The 26,838-nt window shown below is 43.2% G+C and overlaps 1 protein-coding gene across 2 annotated transcripts in view; it reads right to left on the bottom strand.

Annotated features, from left to right (window-relative positions):
* dag1 (dystroglycan 1) overlaps nt 1–26,838 on the bottom strand; it is a 125,492-nt gene that overhangs the window by 65,026 nt on the left and 33,628 nt on the right. The window contains exon 2 of one of the 2 annotated variants that reach the window (XM_078543826.1): nt 8,292–8,399. The exons of the other annotated variant lie outside the window; for it this stretch is intronic. The gene's annotated coding sequence lies outside the window, so the exon portion shown is untranslated. The remainder of the gene's footprint in view (nt 1–8,291; nt 8,400–26,838) is intronic. 2 annotated transcript variants of the gene reach the window in all.

Below are 26,838 nucleotides of genomic sequence, written 5' to 3'. Positions count from 1 at the left end.
AGCACAGGCACAATGGAACCAATGGCCTTTTGGCTATGCTACAAAATTAAAATCCTGCCCACAGCTGACACAATGGACATGATTAGAAGCACAAATCCAGGCCAGTCAGGCTGTTCATTGCCCACCAACTCCTTTTCAAAAGGCACCAGCTAGAAGCTCAGCTGTGACACCCTTTGTAGTTGAATAGCCCACACTCAGTCTATGGATGCAGAGTGGCACGGATATCTGGGGGAGGTCTGCGAGGCTGACATACACCCAGTGGATCCTTTCTCCCATGGGAAAGATGGGGAGAAAACTGAAGGACAGAATGAGGTATGGTGTTTGTACCAAGCACGATGTTTGTTGCTGAATTCACCTTGGTCTGGGCCCCTGAACCCATGTTCATTGTTGGCAAGGTTGGGAATGGTTTCCCGTGTAAACTCGCTGTGTGAATGTCCTTTCAGGAAGGTCACCACCCAGTATGGTGTTAAGTCACTCGGACCAGGAAGTTCTGGTTTGCGCTGACTTAGCCATTTTTAACTCAGGTTAACAGTCAGGACTTCACAACTGATGAGCCCAGGCAGTGCCAATGACAGTTACTGGGAAAGCAGGCATCCAAGTAACTTTAGGAAAGCACTGGATTCAACCATGAAGAAGAATGGAAGTGGAGCCAAGATGCCAGAGAACTACCATACCCCATAGATAGGATAGAGCAAACAAACTTACTCTTTAGTACTTCAAAGCATGAAGCACTTCACAACCAATGAAATGCTTTTGAAGTGCCTCCCTGTTGATGTGTAGACAAACATAGCAGCTAATTGCACACAGCAAGTTCTTGCTTGCGGTGAGATGTAGGACCAGTTAAATCTATTACAAAAACAGAAATACCTGGAAAAACTCAGCAGGTCTGGCAGCATTGGCGGAGACGAGCAAAGTTGACATTTCGAGTCCTCATGACCCTTCAACAGAACTAAGTAGAAATAGGAAAGGGATGAATTTGCTCTTCTCTGCCGATGCTGCCAGACCTGCTGAGTTTTTCCAGGTATTTCTGTTTTTGTTTTGGATTTCCAGCATCCGCAGTTTTTTGTTTTTATCTCAGTTAAATCTATTGTTTTGTCCTGTTGGCTGAGAGATAAATGCTGGTTGAGGCAATGGTGAGATCTTTACTGCTCTACTTCAAATATAGTGCCTTGAGACCCACCTGAGAGCACAGACCCACAGTTTAAAGTCTTGAGATTTCCAATAGCGCAGAGCTCCCTCAGTACGGCAGTGAGTACGCACTCAAATCTGCAGTAGGACACGAGCACACAATCTCTGATTCTAGGTGAGAATGCTACCAAATGAGCCAAGTTGACAGCAAGATTAAAATAACACTCCACTTCATCAGTCTATTTATAATAATGTACTATTTACCTCCTTGTACAATTCATATCCTTCTGCCACAAGTCATTGCAAGAGAGAAATCCTGGAGAGTAAAAGAATGGAGAAACCAAGGGGAGTATTGTCAGTTTTCTAGCCAAGGCATCCCTCTATATGGGCTTTTGGATAATTTGTTCCATTTACTGGGAGCACAGCAACCAGCAACAAAAAAAACACAACTCAGCCAGATCTCCCCTCAAACACTCCAATAACTGCACACAAGCACAGCAACTGATTTAAATCCATCAGGCCTCCTCCCCTCCCCCTGCAAACACTCATGCTCATTCAGTTTCTGTACACAATTATTCTCAGCTAAACCTCGCGATGGAGGGAGGGATTTGGCGAGGACAGGAAGCATTTTGCCAAAGAAACACTTTCTTCTTCCTGGGAATGGTTAAAAGCTGCCAACGTGCACTCTCACTGGTGCAGAGGTGGGCTCCTTTCCAGACATGCATTTTGTTTCTTTGACCAATTACAATAGCAAGATCTGAGATTACAGTATAATGGCTGAAAATCACAGCCATATCACCAGCCTCTCAACAGCAGCTGTCCTGAAAAGGTTTGCCAGGCCAGCGGAGTATTTTAAGTTTGTTGGTAATGATGCACGGCTACATACCAAACATTGCATGCCTGGTGAAAGAGCACAGCTGAAAGCAGCAACGTTATCCAGCAGTCCTGATAAATGCTTGAAACCAGTTTGTATTCACTTCGATGTGAAGGTTATCGAATACTGACCTTGACTGGACAGGGAGGAAACAAAACTGGTGACACCCCAACCCAGCAGCCTCCCCCAGTCTTCTATGTTCTCAAAGGCTCTCCATTCCTCCTGACTCAGACCTCTGAGAAAGAGAAGTGGGCCATTCAGCCCCTTGAGCCTGTTCTGCCATTCCATTAAATTATGACTGACCTGTATCTTAACCCCATTTACACCAATTACAACTTGTATTTATATAATACCTTCTATATATGAAATGACGCCAAGCACTTTGCAGGAGTGTAATCAAAGTTTGGCTCCAACCCACATAAGGAGATACTTGGCCACATGGCCAAAGGTTCGGTCAAAACAAAAGACGACTAAGGAGCGTCTTGAAAGAAGGAAAAAAGATATGAAGAAGTGGAGATGTTTCAGGAGGAAACTCCAGAGTTTACAGCCTTACCCACCTTTGCTCCATATCAATCAAAAAATCTGTTCACCTCCCTTGTCCACCCCAACATTAAAGGGCAGTGCATTCAACCACCATGATCTCTGTTTTGTAACTACCTCCTTAAACCTCTCCACCACTATACTTCTCCCACTGCCTTTTTAGTGAAGGCAGGTGAAAAGTTCCAAATCTTGCCTCTCTCTAATATGGTAGAAGTCTTCCGCTGGCTAAGTTGCAACTTAATTAGAGCTAATTAAAAAATTAACAGCTTGGTTTCTAACTATTCCCACCCTTAAACTCAGCTCCAGCAATATTCCAGGTCACCCATTAGTAAGAAATATGAAACGGGACGGGGCAGGGCATCTGCTTGATGAATCTAACAGGACAGGCTCGATAGGTTGAAGAGTCAAGCACGTGTTTTATCCCTAGTAATTTGCCAAGTTAACTAATTTCAGTTCGAACAGCAGCTGAAGTGCTGCAGTTGGCTTCAACACCCTGGACTGAGATGAACCGGAGACAAATTAAACCAGAATTCCCATTCCTCACTGCTATCTAGTGTCCTACTGGAGAGCATGCACATCATACAAGAACACCATCCAGCTTGTCTGCAGGGCCCGGATGGTTAAATGGCCTGTTGACACAGACTAGGCTTTAGTGTAAAGAACGGCTAACTTCAGTGATGTACTGGAGCACGTCCTACATCCTTGAAACTGTAGCCCAACATGAGGGGAAAAAACTGGAAAAATAAACCTTGAAGCAAAGCTGTTGCAAGAGGGTTAATGTGACAAGAGTATGAGCTGTCTAGAAAGATCAGTGTCACTGTGGCTCACACTCCCTCAGCCTTTTGCTGCTGAAGTCCCTTTAATTGCTGAAAATCACATCAGACTATCCTCCCCTAGGGTTGGCAGATGCTTTTACGTTGGTTTTAATGAGGCACTAGGGGCCATCGACTCCCAACACACAGGACCCCAGCCAGCAGCAGGACCTCCTGCCCTTCATTGGGTTCAGGAAGAGTGACTGCCTGTTGTTGTGGAGCCTTTTCAGGTGACTGACCCTGGCAAGTTTATTTTGAACAAGCATCCATGAAACACCAAGGAAACACTAAAGGAAAATGGTATCTGCAAGATCACCGCCTCAAACTTTGGTGGTTTTTCCTCATCACTCTTTTCAAAGGAGGGCACAACAGGATTTTCCTCCTTAAACTTCAGATCTTCACCTACAAAAATTGGGCAGCTTTTATCCTTCATTTGTCAGTACCAGAGTGGACTCCATTCAGCTATAAAGCATCTCGCTTCCCCACATAAGGAATTTGTGCCACTAACATACACCACGACCACCAGGTGTTCCCTATACACGGACTCAGTGGGAGCACTCTTGCCCGAGTCAGAAGGCTGTGGGTTCAAGTCCACTCCAGGACTTGAGCACAACAGAGCAGGCTGATACTCCCAGTATAGTGCTGACAGGTTGCTGCATTCTCAGAGGTGCCATCTTTTGGATGGGATGTTAAATTGGGGCTCCGTCTACCCCCTTTAGGTGGAACATAAAAAATCCCAAAGTTTGGGAAACTCGCAACAAACTGCTGAGAACGCACAAACTCAAACCAGATCAGCTGCAATAATACTGTGACTACCAGAGACTGGGTAGTCTGCAGTGTGTGGCTCATCTCCTGACTCCCTAAAGTTTCTCCTTCACGTCCAAGGCACAAATAAGGATTACGTTGCAACAACACTCCAAAAGCTCAATGCCAACCTGCACAAAGCAGGTCTATAACCTATCCAGCACCTTAAACGTTTGCACTGAGGCTGCAATGTATACTGCTTACAGAATACCCGGCAGTTGGAGCACCATTACCACAGGGACTGCAGCAGTCTAAGACATCTGCTCACCACCACCTTCGAGGGCAGGTAGAGATGGACAATAAATGCTGGCCTTGCCAGTGATGTAATTGTTCCCAAAATGAATTAAGAATAAACACAGAGGCAAAGGCAGTTCTTTTATAAATGATTTCTTAGTTAGGGGAAAGACTTTGAGACTCTGCATGTCCCGTGCCATGACCCTATTTTGCAATGACCACGGTCAACATACAATAGGCTTATTATAACTTTGGGACACTGTATGTACCCTGAGTTGAACACTAGCAGAAATGGAAGATTTTTTGCAAAAAGAAAAATCCTCACAAATTACAGCTGGAACATACAGGAAACAGCTGGCCATATTTCTAAATTAAGGAATAAAGAACTTGGATTTTTATTTTGCATCATTTGCGATCTTGGGACATCTCAGATTCATAGTCAATTGAGTACGTTTGAGTAGTCACTGTTGTAGTGCTAGAAATGCACAAACAGCAACAAGATAATGACAATTTGCTTTAGTGATGTTGGTTATGGGGTAAGTATTGGCAAGGACACCAGGGAGAACTTCCTGGTTTCTCTTCAAATAATCCAATGGGATCTTTTGCAGCCACCCGAGAAGGCAAATAGGGATACTGTTTGGTGTCTCCGACAATACAGCATCGCCTCAGTACTGCACTGGAGCATCAGCTAGACAATAGGCTGTAAAATAAAACAGCACCAATCATTTCAGAAACAAAAACAAAAATACCTGGAAAAACTCAGCAGGTCTGACAGCATCTGTGGAGAGGAATACAGCCGACGTTTCGAGTCCGTATGACTCTTCATCAGAATCTTTTCAGAAGTGTTTTCCCTTCATCATGAGGTCGACGTTACTATTTGGTGGAGCGAAACCCACCCAGATAGAAAACAAATAAAAGAAACCCAGTTGCTCAGCATTAATTATTAGATTGAGGGTAATGTACTGAATTGATACATTGCTCTGTTGACCTTCTGCCTTTGTTAAATTAAGACAAAATGTTTCCACTTATTGGCAAGTACAAATAATCCTAGAACCAGTTTGCTTCACTAGGAATACTATCATATCGGTGCCATACTGAAAGGGCAAGAGAGACATCACTCTGATGCACCTTCGGGTTGTGCGATACCCAGCTGATGTCAAGCAATCGCCACCACCTTCTCTCTCCCAGCCCAACAAGCACTATTAGGGGCACTTTGAAATTTAGCATTTGATTCCGATTTAGTTGGCCTGTGCATTCTGTCCAGATTCCTGTTGGTTAACTTGTTGAAACTAGAATACAGGAGCTGGATTTAGAAAGCAAAATAAACCAAGTTGGCACCTGAATGCCACAACATGAGCTACAAAAAACAAACCCAACAGTACTGCTTCACCATGGTATTACGCATCTTAGGAAGTGTGTGCACAGAGTGTGCAATTACATTTCATACATATTAAGCCATATTTTGAAAAATCTGCACGCCCATTATTTTACTTCACAAAAAACCCCAACAAAACACTGCAACTCAAATTAAAACTTAGGTTGTTGTACGACAACCTACAAACAAGATACACACCCCTATTGTTTTAGTCTGCACAGCACTGGATTATACACTGACAAATATGAATATAAACACATCAACTTTTCCTCAGGCTGGAACTACAATGGACTTTTCTGTTACTGGCTATTACAACAACACAGACAGTGTTTCAGCGATGGTGAAAATTAAAAAGTCTGTGTAATGTGCTCAAGCTTCCTACACTTGATCTTTATCAAGATCCACACTTGTTCAGGGCTCCACTTCAAAAGTCTTTAACACAGCACCTAGAAAGACAGTGGCTCATGGATCAGATTGCCCGTCCACCAGCTACATGAAGCCGACATGAAGCATTGCAAAGAATAGGAATCAACATTTCACGGGTCACTTCTCATTCCTCTGTCCCACCAATTTCCATCTTTCTTGAAGGTGCTGACTCTCGCTAAGTTACAACCCTCTTCTGTTACATCACCCATGTGATCATTGCTAATGCCTCTTGATCAAGGGAATGACCACAGCCAAGTCTGATCTTGCCTTCGCCCGACATGCACAAAGACTCACACTTCAATAGCGTTCAAATAAAAATCTGCATTAATTGTGCAAAAGATCATTAATGGTTGCTCCACGAGCATAATTTAAAGCACTGTTTCTCTTGCATACCACAGAAACAGTATGTAAAATCTTAATCTCAAATGCTTTCAATAGTTCTCACAACTCAAGCAGCCCTTTATGTAGGGCACTAAACTCTGCCACATTCCAAGCCGGAAACAGAAATGCATCCCTAATGCACTCGTGACAGAGCCCACTCGCCCGTGTCCCCCCTCTCCCTGGGCACCAACACGCCCGTTGTCCCCCCACTGGGCACACACACGCCTGTCCCCCGCCAGGCACCAACATGCCCGTCCCCCATGCGCCAGCCTCTCACACACTGTCTTGCGCCTCTGGTCAGTGTAAAGCCAAGACCAAGCCATGATCAACGCTGGGACAGACATCAAGCAGCTGGAGATGAGATTGTGAACTGTACTAGACCCTGTTCTCATTCATTACTCAGACTGCACGGCGTGACGACAGCCCATGCCCCAGCCTGAGACAGCAAGATCAGCAAGGAGGGGGTGGGGGGCGGGAAAGGGGGAGACAGGCAGAGGGGGAGAGCTTGAAAGTGGGAATCTGAGAGACAGAATGATCAGTGAGGTAGTATGTGAAGTGAGAGGACATTGTTGGCGAGGGACGGTTGTGGGTGAACTATGAAGCACTGATATATAAAAAAAAGAGTGAGATAAAGGGGCAGAGATAGACAGATAGATAAACAGAGAGACTCCAAGTCAGGATCAGAAAGAGAAAAGGGAGAGAAACGTACAGACTGATCACTTAGCTTTCAATCTAAGTATCCATGCTTTTTAAAAAATTCACTTGACCCACTTGCGATGCTCTGACCTTGTGGGTGAAGTGTCACTTGTGCCTGGGGAGCTGGCTCTGTCTCACTCTCAGCAGCTCGAACTATGTCCAATCCTCTGCAGCTCAAACTCTTTCGTGTAAGAACTCTGCAGAGCTGCTGCTCTGTTTGTGTCTCACCCCCACCCCCAAAAACAGGTTATTTGAAACCTTTGTATGGAGGTAATTTACATTCAATTGAAGAGCGGGGCCAGCATTGCAGCCCCTCTGATCGTCCATGGCCAGAAAAAAAGGCCCTTGTACAGCTGAACAAAGAATGGCTAAAAAAACCTTTCTGACCTCTTCCCTCTGTGGAAAGGAGTCAATTCCTCAACATCCTGTTTCTATGGTAACCAAACAAAGCCCTGTTTTCTGAAAAAAAAGACGAGTTTGCTGTAACTCCAGGGGAATTCTGCCTTTTGGAAGGAAGGATTTTCAAATGAAAGTTATGGGGTTCGTCGGCTCCTGCGTTTCGGTCTGTGCAAAACATTAGTTACAATTCATATCGCCGGGGGAATAAACTTTCCTAAACTTGACAGGTTTTGTTGGGGGGGGGGGGGGGGGGGGGGGGGGGCGCGGACGTTGGAAGCATTGGAAGTTTGCAGTTTGCTGTCCAGTAGCTCTCCCTTCCCCCACTCATCTACCTTCTTTAGTCCACAGCCACCAAGGCAAAACAAAACAAGGAACAAAAATAATACGTTCGTGCCCAACTTGAGTCTCGATTTTATTTTCTCTACGATTTCTTCACCCATCAACTGCACAAGGTTAGACAAATCATATAGCATGAGTTTGCTTAAAAGGTTTATTTTAAGAATCACTGCTGTTTCTGATGGGGTGGGGATGGAGGGGGGGGGGGGGTGCTGTAATCCCTGAATTTATTCATAGTTGCGAGATAAACAATCACAAGTTACTGCCTCAATGCATGGACTCTCACCAAGGCCTTTAACCCCGTGTGAATGTAGTCCCAAGCCCCCTCAGATTGTCCTGGCGTCCCCAGGAATCCAAGGCTGTCAACAACCAGGGAGAAAATTTACTGGCAATTCTGAAAAACGAATATAATGCAGTCAGTCTTTGAAACATCAAGGCCACAGAATCTTGCCCCCTCCCCCCAACCCCACCCCTAAAAACATCTTTTTGATGTAAAGATGTTGCGACTCACAACGCTGCAATGTTAGTGTTGTCTCACTTTACTGTTGCTCGTGTGCACTGTCTCTAATCAAAACAGGAAAAATCTCCTAGAATACATACAAGATACCTAGAGATAGGCTTGGGTAACCCACATGAGCCTTCCCTGGCTATTGGACAGGGAGCAGCGCTTAAAAAACATCATTCCAACTTCATGCATGTTTTCCCGCCGGTGGTACCAAGACACAGCACACAGAATACAAAGGGCAGCTCTCAGAGTCTGTACAAACATCTGAGAACTCTGTCTGCCTTCAACACTGGCCTCCTGTACATCCCCCACCTCCTCCCCACCCCCCCCACTCCCTTCGCCCCACCCTTGTCAGATTGGCCTTCAAGCACGTAGGCCACAAGCTCTAGAGTTCACTCCCTAAAGCTCTCCCCTCCTTTAGGACTCCTTAAAACATACCTCTGACCATAAACCATAGAATGATACAGCACAGGGGGCCATGTGGTTCATCAGGCTTGTGCCATCTCTTGGTAAGTTACATCCAATTAGTCCCACTCACCTGCTCTCTCCTAATATGCCTGTAAATTTTTCCACTTCAAATATTTATCCAATTACTATTTGAAAATTATTGAATCTGCTTCCACCACCTTTTCGTGCAGTGCATTGCAGATTGTAACAGCTCACTGCGTAATTTCTTTTTCCTCGTGCTTTTGCAATTACCTTAAATCTCTGTCCTCTGGTTCACAACCTTACTTCCACTGGAAACAGTTTCTCCTTATTTACTCCATCGAAACCCTTCATAATTTTGAACACCTCTATCAATACTTCCCTTAACCTTCTCTAACAAATACAATGTCTCCAGATAACTGAACTGGTTGTCATTCTAGTAAATCTCCTCTGGGTCCTCTCCAAAGCCTTGACATCAAGAATTAGATCAACTATCCTATCATCATCTGCTGTGGCTTGGAATTAATTTTTGGGACACTTTACTGTGTCAAAGGTGTTCTATAAATGTCTGATGTCACTGAAAGTGCCTAGGTTGAGGACCCAGAGCTAAAGCGATCAGTACTATCGGGGAGAGGGATCAATGAGACAGGGAAATCACCAGACTTAACAATGAAGCTAAACGAGGCTAAATTCACATGCATATTGGATATCTTGTAGGTAAGCTTTTGAAGGACTTTGTGCAGCAGCAAAGCAACCACACCAAAGATCCTCCCCAACAAAGGCTGTCTCTAGATGCCATCCATAATGCACGAGACAATGAAGGGTGTGTTAACGTTCCTGTATAAGAAAGCAAGCCTGAAGCAACAGAATTGGAGCTTGTGGCATGCATAAAAAAGGTTTTTTTTATACAATGATATCTGGAGCTCCACATACTGATTGTATTCATTTCCTCATCATATATGCATTTGGTAGCAGAACTCAGCAAGCTGTCTGTCCAAGTCAGTATTATTATTTAGGATCACTGTATACTTTGCCCACATGGTTTTTTTTTGTTTTGCTTGGGTGGTGATGGGGGGAGGGGGGGTAACAATGGTACCTTCTAGAACAAATCTGGTCATGTACACGGTAGAAGATAGAATGGTTTATTAACATGCTGCTCCAAATGCGTTGGACACTGTGGTGGGGGGGAGGGGGGGGGTATAATTCATTTAAATTTTGAATTGAACATTCCTTCAAACTACAAAGTGAACCAAGATCTGTCAAAATTAATCAAGACATTTTTGGCAATTATTCCTCTATGATGTTTCTGAGCAAAGCCTTCAGGTGGAACAAACTTCAGTCTATAATCCACCCCATTCCTTCTGATTATGAGTTCTGGGCAATGTAAGGAGGTGTCATCATTGCATGCTACCAATCACTGTGGGAGATTCGAGTGAGGACAAGATCACTTGAAGCCTACTTGGAGAGTACCAGAGTAACCAGGACCCAAAAGAATGGTACCTAGAGAACATAAGAACCAGAAGCAGGGGTAGGTCATTTGGCCTATAGAGCCTCTTCCACCAGTCAATAAGATCATGACTGATCTATCTCAACTCCACCTTGCTGCGCTATCCCCATATTCCTCAATTCTCTTGGTATCCAAAAATCAATCTCTGTCTTGAATATACTCAACACTTGAGCACATCCACAGCACTGAGGTAGAACATTCCAAAGATTCGCAATCCTTCAATTGAAGAAATTTCTTATCTCTGTCCTAAATAGCCAAACCCTTGTTTTGAGAAGGAGATACCATGACCCTTTGTTCCAGATTCTCCAGCCGGAGGAAACATTTTCTCAGCATCTACTTTGTCAAGTCTCTTAAGAATTTTATATATTTAAAATCTGATCACCTCTCAATCTTCTAAACTCTAGGAAAAATCTCTCCTTGTAGGATAGTCTTCTCATCCCCAGAAACAACTTTTGTTGCACTCTCTCCCGGAGTCCTTTCTTAGATAGGGAGACCAAAATTGGAGAGTCTCACCAAAGCTCTATACAAATGTGGTTTAAGACTTCCTTACTCATATACTCCAATCCTTTTATAATAAAGGCTAGCATACCATTTGCCTTCCTAATTACTTGCTGTACCTGCAAGTTAACGTCCTGTGATATGTAAACAAAGACACCCAGGTCCCTCTGAATACCAACATTCTCCAGTCTCTTGCCATTTAATAAAATTGTTTTTTTTATTTTTCCTTCCAAAGTGCTTACCTTCACGATTTCCCACATTATACTCCATCTACCATGTTCCTGTCCACTCAGTGATGTAGAGGTAATGTTACTGGACTTGTAATCCAGAGGGCCCAACTAATGCTCTGGGAGCACAAATTCAAATCCCACCATGGAGGCTCATGGAATTTAAATTCAATAAATTATCAAAGTGGAATTAAAAGCTAGTCTCAGACCATAAAATTACCGCATTGTCGTAAATGTCCTTTAAGGAAGGTAATATGCCATCCTTACCCAGTCTAGCCTACATGCGACTCCTCTAGACCCACAAAATATGTGGTTGACACTTAACTGCCCTCTGAAACAGCCTAGTGTGCCACTAAATTGTACCAGTTACAGAAAAGTCAGAGAATGAAACTGGATGGATCACCTGGCTTCAACCTGGACACCAGAAATGACAACGGTCTTGCAAAGCCCACTCTACTAACATCCGAGGATGTGTTAAAATTGGGAGAGCTGACCCACAGACTAGTTAAGCAATAGCCTGACAGTCATACTCACCAAATCATGCCTCAACTATATCGCCATTCCTTCAGTCACTGGGTCAAATCCTGGAACACCCTTCCTAACAGCACCGCAGGCGTACCCACATCAGATGGACTGCAGTGGTTCAAGAAGGTGGTTCACCATCACCTCTCGAGGGCAAAAATATGATGGGCAACAAATGCTGGCATTGCCAGTGATGCTCTCATCCCGTGAAAGAACTAAAAAAAAAACGAGTCTGACTCCTTACATCCTCCTCGCAGCTTACATTCCCACTTAACTTTGTATCATCTGCAAACCTGGAAAGTCTCGGTTCTCTCACCCAAGTCATTGATATATATATACACTAACCCACCAGGTACAGCCTGCTAACCTGGAAATGACCCGTTTATCCCTACTGTTTTCTGTCTATTAACCAATCTATAATATATATTATTAATATATTAACCTCAATCCCATGAGCTCTTTTTTGAGTAATATTCTCTGGTGTGGACTTTATCAAATGTTTTTTTAGAAAATACAAATACACCACATCTACTGGTGGTTCCTCATCTATCCTGCTAGACACAACCTCAAACAAAATTTTAAACAAAATACTTCCCTTTCATGAATCAGTGTTGACTCTAACTAATCATTTTATGAATTTTCTAAGTACCCTGTTACCATGTCCCTAATAAGAGAATCTAGCATTTTCCCTACCACGGATATCAGGCTAACAGGCCTGTAGTTCCGTTTACTCTCCCCTTCTTATAACTGTGGGGTTTGGTACCTTCCAATCCATGGGGATTATATTCTAGAATCTAGGGAATTCTATAAAATCAAAACTAATGTGTACACTACCAGTATCTCTGTAGCTACGTCTTAAAACCCTAAGATGTAGGCCATCAGGTCCAGGGGATTTGTTGACTTTAGTACCAGAGAAATTAATGGAACTATTCCTTTACTGATACTAATTCAAGCTCCTCATTCTCACAAGGACCTTGATTTCTCCATTATTTCCAGATATTTTTTTTTTTTTTTAAAATGTCTTCTACCATGAAGATAGATAAAGTATTTGTTTCATGTCTGCCATTTTCCTTATTCCCAATTATAATTTTGTCTGTCTCTTCCTCTAACAGACCCACCTTTACTTTCACTAATCTCTGTTTTTTTAAAAACATATCTGTAAGAAGCTTTTACAATCTGTTTTTGTCTCTTGCTAGCTTACTCGCATATTCTCTTTAAAATCCTCCCAATCCTCAGGCTTAGAATTTTTGCCAACATTTGTAAGCCTCTTCCTTTAAAGTAATATTAGAATCGCTATAAACATGAATCAGTGACTGCAAGAGGCAACAAAAAAATCCAATGGACAGTACCCCAACAGGTCAGGGCCTACAGGCAGAAACCACAACCCCAACATGAGTCAAAATCTGAAATGAAGTGAAGTAGATAAAGGTTTTGTACAAGTTAAAATAAAACTCACTCCATCCGCTTGGATTCACATATTGAGCCCATATCGCACCAAAATGGCACAGGGATAACTCTTTTTGACGTGCCAAGAACCAGCAGGAGGGCATCTTCCCGAACCACACTGGGTGTTAATACAGTCAACACTTCAAGTCGCTGGCCTTTCATCAGAACATCCAATGAAAGGCCATCGACCCCCAAAGTTAACTCTTTCAGTATTTTTACAGTAGTTTTGGCCAATTGTTAGGGGATGGTAGTACAGTGGTAATGTCATTGGACTAGTGATCCAGAGGCCCAGACTAAGGTTCTGGAGTCATATGTTCAAATCCCACCACGGCAGTTAGGGAATTTAAATTCAATTAATAAATCTGGAATAAAATATTGGTCCCATTAATAACAATTATGAAACCATTCGATTGTTATAAAATCCTATCTGGTTCACTAATGCCCTTTCGGGATTGAAATCTGCCAGCCCTACCCGGTCTGGCCTGCACATGATTACAGACCTACAGCAATCTGGGTTGACTCTTAACTGCCTTGTGCAACGGCCTAGTGTATCAAACCGCTTCAAAATGTACTATTATGTATCTACACCACTTGGACTGCAATGCTTCAAGTTGACAGCTAACAACCACCTTCTCAAGAGCAATTAAAAAATAGCCTTGCCAGCAATGCTCACAAACAAAGAGCAAAAAAAGAGGCTCAACAGTATGGCGTAGATGGTCCTTGCACCGAGTGTGAATGGTATCTACACGTGCAATATTATTGTTCCAAACTACTAAACCCAAGGTCATGGAGTTCAACTACCACCATGGGAGGCCCCCACTTGGTCTGGCCTATCCTTGACTGTGATCATCAAGAACTAAGAACAGTCACTGTTCCAACGATCACAGGTCTGACACATACTGGTGAGTAGTGGATTTAAGCAATAGATCAAAGGTGGTCCATGTTAATGACAGACAATTTCAAAATATGCAGATGATATAAAACTTGGAAATATTGTGAACTGAGGAGGAGGATAGTGACAGACTTCAAAAGAAGACATGCTGGCGGAATGCCAGTGGCAAATGAAATTTAATGCTGAGACGTGTGAAGTGGTACATTTTGGTACACTGGAGCCCTGCTATAACGCAGCCTGGTGTCCTGGGGACCACATCAGCCACTAATAAAGTGTTTTACCAAAACCAGTTTTTTAACCCTCTTGAAATCAAGTCAAAGGAAGTTCAATGAAATAGTAGAGGTTTTAAGAATATCACTGTTGTGCTCTACTTTACGACACAGATTACAATTGTCAAAAGGAGAGAAATTGTTCAAAGAATGGGGGAATGTTTTATAAAAAGTTTTTCTGATTTCAACTTCAACTAATTCCTAGCATTCACCATTTCCAAATCCCTTGATTTCCCTCCTTTCCTTTAACCATATTTCCAATCTATTCCTAAAATGTTGACATGATCACTGCTTCAATCACGATCTCTAATAGTACATTCCATGACCCATATGTTAAAAAAAACTTGTCACTCTCTCATAAATTTCTTACATTTAATCTTTTCTCCATGTTCCTCATTATAAACCCCTAAATTACTGGAAACAGTTTGATTCTATCCACACTGTTTCATCCTTTGCAATTTTAAATAACTACCACTCTGTAATCACCTCCCTTTTAATTGAAAAAGCCAAAGCCGCTCACTGCACAAACTCACTGAGCTAATATCTCTTTAGGTATTATTACTTCAGTTTCTTTATACTGCTGGGCTCAGTCACTCCACCCAAAATCCAGATTCTTTTGATGTTAGCAGCACCCCAGTTTAAACAATAAAGTATAACGTAATAAATTAAAGGATCTTCATTCTTCCTTGAAAAGTTTCCACTGAAAGGGCTCTGGTAATGCTCTTAGCCTTTCCTGAAAACATTGATCCCTGAAGCCTGAGGACTCTCAGAGGTGGAAGTTGGTCATTTGTGGAGCATTTATACTTCAGTGTTTTACACATCATGAAAAAAGATTGGAAATTAGTCCTGAAAGGAAAAATTTAAATGGAAATTTTGGGGTTCAAGACAAACCAGCATTATACCAAACTCTGTGCCATAGCAGAGCCCCAATGTAGGAAGAACGAGGAGAGGAAAAAGGGTGCAATTCTAAAAAGAGGTTCAGGAGCAGATACCTGGGGATGTGTGTACACAAATCTTCGAAAGTGGCAGGGCAGGTAAAAAGGCACAGGGGACCTTGGACTTTATAAATGGAGGCATAGAATACAAAAGGAAGTTGTTATGGTGAACCGTAATAAAACGCTGATTTGGCCCCAACTGCAGTATTTTGTCCAGTCCTGGGCTCTGCACTTCAGGAAGGACATGAAGGCTTTAGAGGGAGTGCCAAAACGATCTTTGAGAATTGTTCAGGGATGAGGGACTTTGTTGGCTGGAGAAACTGGGGTTGTTCTCCTTAAAGGGGGTTGAGAGGAGATTTATTAGCAGTATTCAAAGTCATGAGGAGGCTGGACAGAGTAGGTAGAAACTGTTCGCATTGGTGGAAGAGTCAAGAACCAGAGGATAGTAACGAATGGCAAAAGAACCAGCGGCAACATGAGGAAAAACATTTTTACATAGAGTTGTTAGGATCTGGAATGCGGTGGCTTCAATTGTTACTTTCAGAAGGGAATTGGATAAGTATCTGAAGAGAAAAAAAATTGCAGGGTTATGGAAAAAGGGCAGGGCAGTGGGGACTAGCTGAATTGCTCTTGCAGAGAGCCAGCAGAGACATCAGGGCCAAATGGTCTACTTCTGTGCTGTAACCATTCCATGATTCTCTAATGTCATCAAAGTAACTCCACTCCGATTGAATCCAAATCTTACTAAGGAAATGAAAAGCAGATTGCACCATCTGACTGGAGCCTGCTCTTCAATGTGCCCTGTATGGATTGAGAAATAAACAGTTGCTTTTTTTATTTTGGGATATTTTACTTCTGGCCAGTTTTTCACCCCCTCCTCCTTTGAACACATCATCACTTACTAGGGCACCCAACTGACCACTCTCCGAAAAAAAAGTTCAGCCCAGATATTTGACCATGGAAGGCATCACAAATCAGCCCAATCCCATTCTTGCCCACACAGGTACACATTTTCTAGCAGGGATTGCCAAGAGGTCTAAGGAGCAGTGAAATAAAACACAAAATGCTGGAAGTACTCAGCAGAATCTATGCAGACAGAAACAAAGTTAAATGTTTCAGGTCAATGACCTTTTGTCAGAACTCAGAGTACTTTGCAATGTGACAGTTTTAAGCAAGGCTGAGAGGGTGGGGATGGGCAGAGAACAAAAGGCAAGCGTGGAAGGGAGGAGAGATTAAATGGCAAAATGGATTGATGGTATGAGCCATAAAGGGATGATAATGGAACAAGTAAAGAAGGGGAGTCTAGAGGTTGCTTAAATGTGAAAAGCAGAATCGTCACCACAAAAAAGCAGCTGAACTCAATGTTGAGTCCAGAAGGCTATACAGACTGCCACTCACCTCATCTCCCTTGGACATCTTCCCTTTGTGACCCCCAACCTTGCAAAGGCCCCATCTCTCTCCTTCCCAAAATCTACAAACAGGACCTCGCTGGTTGACTCATCATTCCTGCATGCCCTTGCACTATGTTAATTCCAATAATTGTATGTTGAGGAAGAATGAGTCTGAAGCTTGCTTGTACCTTAAAACAGGCTTATTTCCAAGTCAGCAAAGCAAAGTCACAGACTAACCCAGTTCCTCCAAGACCCCAGAGTGAACTGGTTTTTATACTCTTGCAATGATTCCCTAATCTTTCCCCAACTGGTGACATCTGTGCTTAATTACAAACTTAAAGCATGTATTTTACTGCAGCACAATTTCAACATCAACGCCCCACTATCTCGAACCTATTTTTTTTCCCTTGTTCAGTCGTCTTCCCTTCTATATCTTTGTCTCTTGACATCCTCTGCCACTTTTACAGTTTCCAATTTACTGGTCCTAATCATCTTGAAATCTAATTACATCTCCATCCCTCACTGGGTTTGAGGGCGCTCTGGCTTCTTCCTTGAATGGACACCCAATTACTCCCCATCCACCAGCACCCTGCTTCCCTGGCTGGGCTTGTTTTCACATTGAAGATCTTCTTCAATGCCACTCACTCCTCCACTTACTCTGGGAATCCAGAGGTACACTGCCTCTTCATGGGATACGTAGAACATTTTGTTCCAATCCCACTGAAGACCCTTCCTCACCTCTTTTTTCAAAAGGACATTGTTGATTACTGATGTTTTCATGCTCTTGCCCTGAACTGATTCCAATTATATCCTTCCCTCACCTTTGCATGGTCCATCTCCAACTCTTCCTTTCCTCAACTTCTCAGTCTCCATTTCGATCAATATTCACAATAATCCAATGGCCCCTCACAGCTAGCTTGACTACACTTTCTTGCTTCTTGCAAGGACTATTCCATTCTCCCAATTCCTCAGTCTCTACTCTGTTCCCACAATGCAACCTTCCATACTACCACTTCTCATGTCTTTTTTTTCCTCAACCAGGGATTTTCCCCTTTACTGTGGTTGAGTAGGCTCAACATGACCATTCCATTTCACATACTTTTATTCTCACCCCTTCCTCCTCCCTGAATCGTAAGATTCCCCTTGTTTTTGTCTTCTTTTGCAATGAACTATCCTCTGCCACCACCAAACACATCTTCCCCTACTCTTTCATCCTCCTGGAGAGGCCACTCCCTCCATGAGACCCTGGTCCACTCCCAGTCACACCAAACATGCCCTCTCTCTCCCCCATGGGACCTTCTGAAACAAGTGAAGGTGCAATGTCTGCCCTCTCACCTCCTCCCTTCTCATCATCCAAGGCGAAATAGCGATTTACTTGTATTCCTTTCAGTTTATTATACTATATTTGTTGCTCACAATGTGGTCTGTTCTATGCAGATCGGGCGATTGCTTTGCAGATCACCTCCCTTCAGTCCACAAGCATGACCGAAGTTCCAGTCATCTGTCTGTCTTTTTAACTCACTGCTCTACTCTCATTCTGTCCTCAGCCTCCAGCACTGTTCCAATAAAGCTCATAGCAAGCTTGAGGAACAGTACTTCATCTTTTGAGTAGGCACTTTACAGCCTTCTGGACTCAACTTCAGAGCATAACCTTTGCCCGCATCTCTTTTTTTGGATGACATGATTCCATTTTTTACATTTGCACCTCCTCTAAATGCATCTTTTTGCTTTTTTAACTTTTCCCATTATTACTTATTTTGTCTTGCACTATCATTCCTTTTGTCGTTTAATCTCTCCTGTCTTCCACCCTATCACATAGCTCCCGTTTTGTTCTTTGCTCCCCCACCCCCAACCTTGCATCCATCTTGGAAGTTCTCCCAAGTTCTGATAAAGGGCTGCTGACCCAAACACTAACTCTGCTGCCAAACCTGTTGAATAACTTAAGCATCCACAGTACTTTGCTCTTGACTAAGGAGCCAATACCCTGGCTATTGGAAGCTAAACACTATGGAACCAAAGGATCCATTCCTGATCTTATGACAAAGGGAAGGTCATTGATGAAACAGCCCAAAATGGTTGGAAGCTACAGGATGCTTGCCTTACGATTGCCTGCAGTGACATCCTGGGAGTGGTGGTGATTAGTCTCCAACAATTGCAACTGTTTTCCATTATGTGTCACACAACTCCAATCACGAAAAGGGTTTCTCTTTAACTTTTCAACTTTTCTGGGGCTCCTTGGTGCCACATTCAGTCAAATTCAGCCTTGAAGTTAAGGGCAACTACTCCCTCTCCTGGCATTTAATTCTTAGGTCCATGTCTGGATCAAGGCGATGATGATAATCTGGAGGCAGTGATTCTGATTACACCCAGCCAAGCATGAGTGAGCACATACCACTTGTTGGCGTGGTTTATGACTCCTTCCTTCATTTTCCTCATGAGACTGTTTGGGCAGTAAATGGCCAAATTAAATTTATCCTGTTTTTGCTTTGTTTCTCTCAAAACAACCCAGGAATAGACAATAAATGTCAGTCCTACCAACAACACCCACACCTTGAGAAAGGACATTAGGAAAAATATATAGTACCAGTAAATTATGGAGTAAAAATGTGTGTGAGATGGGATGCAGAGGAATGAATAAATAATCCTACTCCATGTTTGATCTCAATTCATCCCCCAAACCTGTTCTCATTGGTCCAAGCGTCCTGTTGTTATGAAAAAGAGTCAGTTTTAGTGTAAACATGGAGAGCTAGTTCAATGACACAAGCTCAACAAAACAGTATAAAAGTTTTGACTGCTGAAAATATACTCTGGACCATGTTCATGTGGGTGTCCTTCACACTTTAAGTGAGCATGGTATCAAATGTTCATAGCCGCAGTTAATACTTTACTGAAACCCTAGTGACATCACTGCTGCACGACAGGGTGATTTCCCGGAATCCATTCAAGATGCCAGCAACGGTAGCACTCTCGCTTGTCAGCAGGTTCAAGCCTCACTTCAGAGAGTTGTGTTTGTGGGATCTTGCTGTGCACAAATTAGTTGCTATGTTTCCTACATTATAACAGTGACTACATTTGATGTGAAGACTGAGTAAGGTGCCATCGGTTGGCTGGCACCTGCAGAGCTGGACACCAGCAGGAAATGCACGAGTGGATACAGGAAGATATTGTATACCAGACAAAGCTGGAAAGGGTTAATGGGGAATGAGTGACACTTCTTTATATTACAATGGTGAGAATGTCGGGGTTGGCATTGATCACCACCTGACTGGGTGTCACTGATCGAGCTTTGCTTAACAAATTTGCGATAAGCAGTCAGAACTGAGGTGCAAACATCACAGTTACAATTGCCCTAATTACTGCTGTCCCCAGTCGCTGTGTTGTAGTATCACACTTGGCAGCTGTCCCTTTGATGGATTCAGAAACAAAATCAATTTCCAAGTTTCCCCCCCTGGCCACAGGCCTTTTTCACTCTCCCCAGCACCGATTGTTGTTGCTACACAGATTTTGGTCTGGAGTTCAGTGACTGATGCAATGCACTGTTCTCTGAGAAAGATACAGTGGGGGAAAATCCCAATTCAGCAGTGGGACCAAAAAGGCCCAAAGCCTTAGATAATCCCTTGAAAGAAACAAAAAGGCAGCCTTGCATTTCTATAGCACCTTTCACAATTCCAGCATGTCCCAAGGCGTTTACACTCAATGTACTTCAAGTGTCATCACTGCTGTAATGTAAGAAATATACCAACCAATTTATCAGCAAGCTCCCACAAACAGCATTATGATAATGAACAGATAATTTGATTTTGTGATGTTGATTGGGGGATAATGGCAAGGTCACCAAGGATAACTCCCCTTCTTCAAAATAGTGCCGTGTGGTCTTTTACATTCACCCAGGAGCACAGATGGGGATTTAACTTTTCATCTGAAAAATAGCACCTCTGAAAGTGCAGCACTCCCTCAGTATTGCACTTAGTGTCAGCTTAGATTCTCTGCTCAAGTCCCTGAAGCTTAGACCCAAATCCTTATAACTCAGATACAAGAATGCTACCACTGAGCCACAGCTGACACCAGGCTGCTGGGCCCTCTCAGCCTAGGCTGAGCTGTTCCAAGGAAAACAATCCCAGCTTCTCTACATAACTGAGGCCCTCTCCATTGTGGAAGTTGGCTACTACACTTGGTCTCAACACCCCGGGCCACAGATGGTGGACACAGCTGGGGATTTTGTTTCTGAATGGGTATTCAGTGGCCCATGTTGTTAAGTGAATATCAGGTCAAATCAGGTGTGGCTTGGTGAAATAGCTGCACATACAGGAGGACTTGCCTAACGCAAGGAGTTACTAGATAAAAGTTTGATAACTAGAACTTCATTTGCAGCCATCAACCATCACACACCTCCAACAATACAGTCATTATTCATAAAAACAAAAAGCTAAAAGCTACTGCGGATGCTGGAAATCCAAAACAAAAACAGAATTACCTGTAAAAACTCAGCAGGTCTGGCAGCATCGGTGGAGAAGAAATCAGTTAACGTTTCGAGTCTTCATGACCCTTCGGCAGAACTGAGTATAGTTAGGAGATAGGTGAAATATAAACTGGTCTAAGGTGGGGGGGCGGGGGGAGAGAAGTTGAGGGTGTGGTGATCACCACACCCTCAACTTCTCTCCCCCCGCCCTCCCACCTTAGACCAGCTTATATTTCACCTTTCTCCTAACTATACTCAGTTCTGCCGAAGGGTCATGAAGACTCGAAACGTTAACTGATTTCTTCTCCACCGATGCTGCCAGACCTGCTGAGTTTTTACAGGTAATTCTGTTTTTGTTTCAGTCATTATTCATAGCTGTTTCATCAATAGAGAGTGAGTGTTAACTGCATTCTACAGGAGGCTTCTCTTAAGCATACCCATTCCCTGGGATCCCCAATGGCAGGTTTACAGAGACTGCACTACACAGCAGAGGGTAAGAGCCTATCAAGGGCAGTTAACAGTTCCATATTGCAGGCTAAATCACCTCATGTCAACAAGTGGTTTTACTTACAAGATGTGCTATTGATATTAAGACATGTTAGCTCCACCACTGACTGCACTAGCTGCACTCCTCAATATGAAGTAGAGCACCTGTGCAGTGCCCCTCTTAATGGATCTCTTGATTTTATCCCTGGGGTAAGGGAGCTAGTTTTAGCAATGTAAATGCAGAGAGTTGGTTGTACCAATGTAAACGCAGAGAGCGAGCACAGAGACTTTACTTTCCCATGATCAAAGTTAAACAAGCCCCAGTGTAAAGGTGCTTGAGTGCTAATAGGAAGAGAGGTAAATGGGGTCAACAGCACAGAATTTGTGGGTCTCCTTTTAAGCACTGCACTCCAGGGTACTAGTTAAATGCAAAAAAAAAGTGCCAATTTTCTCTCTTCTGAGGGCATGGCCTGGACTAGTTAGCAAGACATTAACAAGTTTCCTACACTAGCATCGTTTTCTTTCTGCCTCAAGGATAACACCAGAAGTTTGAACAGTTCCAGAAAAAGTTCCAAGGCAATGCCTATGGAGTGACATTATAACAGAAATTAAAGCAATTTAGAATGTATGCTCTCTTCTCCCCATCACCCCTTTAATGGCTCAGCTTAGCTGAGCGCTCAACCTGCCTCTTGCTGAAATCAAAATGGTGGGTAAACCCCGGGGGAGGAGGACACAGTAACCTATGATGTGAGACGGCAGACAACCTTCCTGGATTGTCCTAGAGTCTTCAGGAATTAGGGTCCTGGGGCAACCAGGGAGTAAAGTAAAATGGAGATTACTCGAACTGAATGGAAGTGTCAGTCTAGGTTTTTGATCTCAAGTCTCTGGAGTGGACCTCGAGCCCATAACCTACTGATTCAAGTGAGGGCACCAGCCACTGAGCCACAGCTAACACTCAGATTGCATTGATATAGCTCATTAACTTTACTACATTAAGTGCACTTTTGCTCTTGGCTGAAGAGATTAATCTGTGAGAAGCAGGTTCTGCCACAATTGCCATCTCTCCATCTTTCCTCCTTAAAACCCACCTCTGACCAGACTTTTAATCACCACTCCGAATATCTCCTTTGTTGACTTAGTGTTGATTGCTGTTTGATGAAGCACCTCAAGAAGCTTTTCCAAAGGTAAGGGGCTGGTACAGCATAAGCTCCGACTGATCTTTTAATGTCTATTTTTAAAAAGTCAGCATGGAATGAACACACCCGTATTCTAACCACACAGGAATTCTCTGTGGAGTATAGTTTAAATTGTTTATGCTGTAGGATAAAAGTATTATTTCACACAGACTAGGACTGCAAATGTGGCAGTTTGAAAAAAAACAACTGAGGCATTGTCTTGAGGCAGAGGGGCTGCACTGAGCATGCTTGTTTATTTTACAGCGACTCCTCGATATCACTTTGCCTTACAATCACAGGAACCACACCACATTAGCTCTCACCGCAAAGCACTGCCACATAACAGTGTCCAAGATCCTGAGGGAAGCTACTCACAGCAAGTCAGGCCCTGGTTCACTTATCAATGTGCCTTCTACAGCCAAATGTTACTTGAACCTTGCAGGTTCAAGCCCTCCTCCATAGACTGAAGTGCACAATCTAGGTGGACACTACTGTGCCAGTACAGAGGGAGAGCTACACTGTTGGAGATGTTTTTTCCAGGTGAGACATTACCCAACCAACATCACTAATTAGATTATCTGGTCATTACCTCATAGCTGGTTTTCAGAGCCCGCTGTGCATTTTCTCCCATACAACAGTGAGTATGCTTTAAAAGTACTTCATTGGCTGTAAAGAACAGCATAGGATGACAAAAAAGATCAATGAGGGAAGAAATTAGTGTACGAGAGCAAACTAGCTAGAAATATAAAGGCAGATAAGTAAGAGTTTCTATAGATATTTTAAAAAGAAAATAATTAACAAAGTGATCATTGGTCCTATAGAAAATGAGTCTGGCTAATTAATATTGGAAAGTAGGGAGATGGCAGATGAATTGAACTGATATTTTATGTCGGTCTTCACTATAGAGGATACAAGTAACATCCCAGAAATAGCTGTAAATCAGGAATTGGAAGAGAGGGAGGAACTTGGGGAAATTACAATCGCCAGGGAAGTGGTACTGAGCAAATTGCTGGAACTGCAGGCTGACAAGTTCCCAGATCCTGATGGATTTCATCCTAGGGTCTTAAAAGAAGTGGCTGGTGAGATAGTTGATGCATTGGTTTTAATTCTCCAAAAATGACTAGATTCAGGGGAAGTCACATTAGAATGAATAAAGGAGTCACATTCGCCATTTTCCAAAAAGGGAGGGAGACAGAAAGCAGAAAACGACAGACCAATTAGCTTAACATCTGTTATAGGGAAAATGTTAGAAGCTATTATTAAAGACATTATAACAGGGCACTTAGATGAATTCAAGGTAATCAGGCAGATTCAACATGGTTTTGTTGACTGATGACACAAAGATAGAACCATAGAAAAGTTACAGCACAGAAAGAGGCCATTCAGCCCAACATCTCTGCGCTGGCCGAAAAATAATTTTAAAAACTAGCCATCCATTCTAATTCCACCTTCCAGCACCCAGTCCATAGCCTTGGAGGTTACAGCACTTTAGATGCAGATCCAGGTGCCTTTTAAATGAGTTGAGGGTTTCTGCCTCCACCACCAAACCAGGCAGGGAATTCCAAACACCCACCACCCTCGGGATGAGGAAGTTTTTCCTCATGTCCCCTCTAATCCTTCTACCAATCACCTTAAATCTGTGCCCCCTGGTAATTGACCTCTCCACCACGGGAAACAGGACTTCCCTGTCTACTCTGTCTAGGCTCCTCATAATCTTGTACAGCTCAATCAGTTCACTCCTCAGTTCCAAGGAAAACAACCCCAGCCTATCCAATTTTTCCTCATAACTGCAATTTTCAAGCCCTAGCAACATGCTTGTAAATCTCTTCTGTACTTTCTCCAAAGCAATTATGTCCCTCCTGTAATGTGGGAACCAATTCTAACTGTGGCCTAACCAGCATTTAATACAGTTCCATCATTACATGCCTGCTTTTGCATTCTATACCTCAGCCAATAAAGGAAAGCATTCCATATGCTTTCTTTACCACTTTACCTACCTGTCCTGCCACCTTCAGGAACCTGTGGACGTGCACACCAAGGTCTCTCACTTCCTCTACCCCTCCCAATATCCTCCCATTTATTGTGTATTCCCTAGCTTTGTATGCCCTCCCCAAATGCATTACCTCACACTTCTCTGAATTAAATTCCATCTGCCACATTTCCACACACTCAACCAAACCAGTGATGTCATTCTGGAGACAACCAGCTACATGGCCAATTTTTATGTCACCTGCAAATATCTTAATCATGCTTCCCACATTTAAGTCCAAATCATTAATATATACAACAAACAGCAAGGGGCACAACGATAGGAAAGTAAGTTGTGAAGAGGACATAAGGAGACTATAAAGGGATATAGATGTGTTAGGTGAGTGGACAAAGATCTGGCAAATGGAGTATAAGATGGGAAATGTGAAATTGTCCATTTTGGTCGGAAGAATAAAAAAGAAACATTGTCTAAATGGTGAGAGGGTCCAGAGCTCTGAGGTGCAGAGGGATCTGGGTGTCCTAGTGCATGAATCACAAAAGATTAGTATGCAGGTACAGCAGGTAATTAGGAAAACTAATAGAATGTTATCATTTATTGAAAGGGGAAATAAATACAAAAGTAGGGAGGTTTTGCTTCACTTATACAGGGCATTGGTGAGATCACATCTGGAGTACTGTGTACAGTATTGGTCTCCTTATTTAAGGAAGCATGTAAACGCATTGGAAGCAGTTCAGAGAAGGCTTACTAGGCTAAATATCTGGAATGGGCAGGTTGCCTTAGGAGGAAAGGCTGAACAGGCTATTGTATTTCGCTGGAGTTTAGAAAAGAGGTGACTTGATTGAAACATATAAGATCCTGAGGGGACTTGACAAGGTGAACATGGAAAGAATGTTTCCTCTTGTGGGAGAATCTAGAACTTGGGGTCAATGTTTAAAAATAAGGGACAGAGATGAGGAAAAATTATTTCTCCGAGGGTTGAGAGTCTTTGGAACTCTTCCTCAGAAGGCGGTGGAAGCACAGTCTTTGAATATTTCTAAGGCAAAGCTAGATAGGATTCTTGATAAGCAAGGAGGTGAAAGGTTATTACGGGTAGGCAGGAGTTGGGGTTAAAATCAGATCAGCCATTATCCTATTTTGAATGGTGGAGCAGGTTCAAAGGGCTGAGTGGCCTACTCCTGCTCCTAATTCGTATGTTCATATATATCTGTAGGTGGTGAATGGTGCTATAGAAATGTAAGTTATTTGTTCCCTCATCCCAAGACGAAATATGACAACTCATTAAGGCCAGCAAGCCAGGGTAGACAATTCTTCACAGGGACTACAGGTTTGCCTTATAAGTTTACACCCAGCTGAGGTTCATTTGGAGCCAGTGCCACTCCCGCATAATGTATCAGCAGCTGGAGACTGCCCTGCACCCCTAGGGCTCAAATCCTCTGGTAGAACTCTTCAGCTGCTCAAGGATTACCCTGGAGTCTTCAGAAATTAAAGGTGGATCTCCTAGACAATGCTGTGAGTAAACCCAGAGGTTATAGAGCTCCAGGTTGGTAGAGGACTCTCAGTATTATAAGGCATCACAATTACAAGAAAGCAAGCAAAGAAAGAACTGGCACTTACATAATAACTTGCATGACACCCCACAGTTCTTAATCCAATGAAGTACATCTGAATTTAGGAAACACAGCAGCCAATTTACACACAGCAAGGTCTCACAAACAACAAAGGAAGAGAAGACACAGCCTCGGTTGAACATCTCATTAAAACTTGGCACTTTTGACAGTATTGCACTGGAGAGTCAGCCTGGGTTATGCTCAAATCCCACACCAAGGGCTGGATTTAATGTAGGCGACAAGGGTCTCGTGGCCAGCTGGAGTGCCAACAGGAGCCCTGCATTGCCTCTGTTAGGGAAGACCCACATTATTAAGTGCCACTTAGGCATTTGACAAGCCAGTGGCAGGCCTTCCCCTGGGATCAAGGACCCAGGGGGTCGGAAGACCCTCGCGCTGAGAATTGCCAGCCAATCAGAGGGGGAGGTGGTGGTTGCTGCTGCTGCTACACCCACTCGTGGCCTTGGATCGAGGAGGGAGCCAGCCATAAGTGAGTGATGG

This window comes from Cetorhinus maximus, chromosome 6, assembly GCF_964194155.1.
Source record: "Cetorhinus maximus chromosome 6, sCetMax3.hap1.1, whole genome shotgun sequence".
Taxonomy (NCBI): Eukaryota; Metazoa; Chordata; class Chondrichthyes; order Lamniformes; family Cetorhinidae; genus Cetorhinus; species Cetorhinus maximus.
This window is presented reverse-complemented; position numbering and strand designations above follow the sequence as displayed.